At 37.6% G+C, this 3,664-nt stretch overlaps 1 long non-coding RNA gene across 1 annotated transcript; it reads right to left on the bottom strand.

Annotated features, from left to right (window-relative positions):
- Positions 1-1,978: 1,978 nt before the first annotated feature.
- On the bottom strand, positions 1,979-3,253 carry LOC307034494. The gene is made up of 2 exons (XR_013806943.1): positions 2,297-3,253; positions 1,979-2,078 (listed from the first exon to the last, which is right to left on the bottom strand). It is a non-coding gene; the product is annotated as an uncharacterized lncRNA (long non-coding RNA).
- Between the last annotated feature and the right edge of the window lie 411 nt (positions 3,254-3,664).

Genomic DNA, 3,664 nt, shown 5'->3' with positions numbered 1-3,664 from the left:
AGCATACATTGTCACTATCTGCTAACGTTAGCTTTAGCCTTCGTTTTCTAATCGTTTTTTTCATAGGCTATAAACAGAGGTGGTATAAGTATATATCTTGTAATTGATTAAAAGTAGAAGTACTCAGTTCTTGTACTTGAGTAAAAGTAGAAGTACCAGAGTGTAGGAATACTCTGTTACAGTAAAAGTCCTGCATTCCAAATGTTCCTCAAGTAAAAGTAGAAAAGTATTATTATCAAAATATAGTGAAAGTAGCGACAGTAAAAGTAGTCATTTTGCAGATTGGTCCATTTCAGAATAATATGATATGTTTTATAATGACTGATCATTAAAGTGTTATCAAAGCTGGTAAAGGTGCAGCTAGTTTGAATGACTTTGTATACTGCAGGCAGGGTAGCTTTTGGATTTACTCCAGGTGGAACTAAAGTCTGATTTAACACTTGATTATATTTCACATCATTCATCCACATCTGTAAAGTAACTAAAGGTATTACATACATGTAGTGGAGTAAAAGTACACCATTTACCTCTGAACTGTAGTGGAGTAGAAGTACAAAGTAGCAAAACATTGAAATACTTAAGTAAAGTACAAGTATCTCAAAATTGTGCCCAAGTATAGTACTTGTTGAGTTTATGAACTTAGTTACTTTACACCAGTGGCTATAAAGATAGAAAGACTAAGCCTTGCACAGAGGCCATGAAAATACATTTTCAAAATGCTCAACAGTGCTGCCAAAATTATAAACTGACTGCTACACAATTAAAATAAATGCTTTTTATATATTTCTATTAGATGTGACTCTATGGCGTTTCTGTTAATATTAACAATGCTGCTTTAGTTGTTCTGACTGCTAAAATCCTCTGTTATTCCTAATTTTAAAGCCAATATTCTGTGGGGTCAGGGGGCTCGGATCCTTGTCACCTTTTTCATACCTGATGAGTTTGCATCCCTGTTGTCAATTTGTTTGGTTATCTAGGCACAGCTGTGTGTGACTCCCTCTGGTACACTGGTATGTGTTTTCCTAATGTAGAGAGCATTGATTAATTAATAAACTACACACTGACTCTAGATCCTGACCAAATCCTTATTTTTTGATCAATTTTTTTTCAAAAAAATGTATTGTATATTATATAACAGCTGCACATCACAGACCGGAGTCTCTGCTACTGTGGACCACGAAGGAGGGGATCATCATCCCCATCCCCAAAGACCCTGCATGGCATGGAAATCTCCTCCTCCTGGAACAATTCTACACCCAGCATATGCTCCCTGTGTTGGCCAGTAGAGAGGAGGACATTTAAATAAACATACTCTTAACACCCTCGGACTCTGCGTTGTGTTTCGTATGTGTGATGGGGTGTTATGCAGAGGGGAGGAAAACAGGACACAGCAGATTGGGATTGTGGTGGAGATGCTGAGCAGTTATTTAATTGTTGCGTGTAATTATTATTATACTGCGTGCTTCTTAGTTATTCCATCTTTTGCTGTAACATGGATATGTATGTAACTCTATATTTACTTGTTATCTACCACACTTCCTTCTACATCATACACCATCATTATACATGATGGTGTATATAGGATATGTATTTATTTGTATACATATCTCTAAATTGTATAACTTTATTTTTCGTATTTGGGATTTCTCTTTTGTCCACTCAAATACACTTGGCCCTTTCTCTTTTCCATGTGGAAAATGGCAGCTGCATATTCTGCTTTTCTCATCTGCTCCCTGTCTGCTCATCTACGATGAGAAAATTATATAATTAATTACTAATAATCATTTAAACCTGTTATTACCAATATTTCACAAATTCTTCATGTAAACTTAAGAGTACAGCTGTATGTTGAGTATGTCAACTTAGCTTGGTTTATCTTACTGGGGGGCAGCTACATGGATGTCAGTGCAGTCCACAATAATTTTGCAGCTGAAGGCAGAATGAATTTATTATTGACTCAGAATGAAGCACAACTTCATGTCATACAATACATTGACTTTATTTGTAATTGTGTAAAAAAATATGAATATTGATTAGCAAGCAGGACCTGCAGGAACAGAGAATGGTGATGGATGGAGCTGGGAAGAGAGAAGAATAAAGAAAACAGATCAACTTTATTATCGGATATTAAAAATTCAATTTCAAAACAAGTTGCCGCTCCTACAGTTTTCTAGTATGTAAAGATGATTTCACATGACCAATGCAAAATATCCCACTCAATACATGTGTCTCTGAGGGGTGCATTGTGCCTTTGATGTATATAAATAATATACCATAACCAAATACTATTACGTACAGTGGAAATCAGGTTGCCAGAGCAGGTCAGACCAGTGTGCATGTTCCTCAGGGTCTCAGCAGTTACAGGTGAGGTAAAGAAAATAAAAGAGAAAAAGGTCAGTAACAACACTTTAAAGTAACAACACTGAATAATTATCTCTTTTAATAATTTTCTCTCAGTAATCACTCAACTACTGTCTTTCCAACAAACAGATTGACTCACTCTCACTATCATCACAATGAAACACGTCCAGAAGAATGTCATGCAAAGCTGCCTGCCTTCCTTCCTTCGACTCTCCCTGAACTGCCTGATCTTTTAATGGTCAATGTTAACCATTTGTGCAGATAGCATTAAGTAGAAAAGATCGCTGATACTAATGTGGCGTTAGCCTACCTCCCGCCCCCTTAGCACCTGGTGAAGGGGGCGATAGGCTACTCTTCAAATGTTTCACAAAATACTTACCATCATGACTACTCTTACTGTTTAACATTTTGGTTTACTTCATGTTAAGGCTAATACAAATGACAAGGCTAAGTCATGTAATATAATGCTAACTAACATGCTCGCTACTAGCTAGGTAGCTAACTTGACTATGTTCCATGCAAAACATGTATATTACCTGATATGTTTGGTCCAACGACTCCTGGTCCTTTCATCAGACGGGAAGCGATAGAACGAGCAAGTGGTATGATCTCTTTTGTGATTACAACCTCGTACAAAGCACACAGGCATCTTGTAAAAGTGAATTTATTGGAGCAATCTCTTATATTTATTGGAGGGAATAAATCAGTCTTCTTCTTCCTCTTTGCTTTGCGAGTCACAACCAGTCTTGGAGCATTATCGCCTATGACATCACTTACGCGACCCAGAATGCATTTGGGATTTGTAGTCTTTCTAGTTGCGTATTATTCAGTCTTATATTTCAGCATTTTTCGACAAACTGTGACTTTTTTTGCATGGAAATGATTGTTTAAGATTGACAAACATCATATGTGTCATTCGTGGCACAATTCAAACGGGATCAAAAGATAACTTTTCTCTCTCCATTGACTTCAATGTATAATTTTCCGCTTCCGGGGTCCCATGGAGGCTCCCGGAAGGGGAGGGACTTCGCCTCTCTATTGCTAAAGCCGGCTAAACAACGAGGTAATCAACGAGGTCAAAAAAAAGACTAGACAATAGCTACTTAATATACACACACTCGCCACCAACTGGACAGGGGTATGAATGACTAAATAATAGTTACAGACTACAGTACAGTAGATCGCCCTCAGTCGACCTGGCCACTAAGGATGTAATATAATGTGGGCCGCTGGTGGACATTTTGGCGCTGTTCCGAATTGTGTTCTAATCCGTCAAAATGACGGACTGCTTTCAGATTTTTCC

Source organism: Notothenia rossii (genome assembly GCF_949606895.1).
Source record: "Notothenia rossii genome assembly, chromosome: 3".
NCBI classification, from domain to species: Eukaryota; Metazoa; Chordata; class Actinopteri; order Perciformes; family Nototheniidae; genus Notothenia; species Notothenia rossii.
Note: the sequence above shows the minus strand (reverse complement) of the source record. Positions and strands in the feature narration are given on the sequence as shown.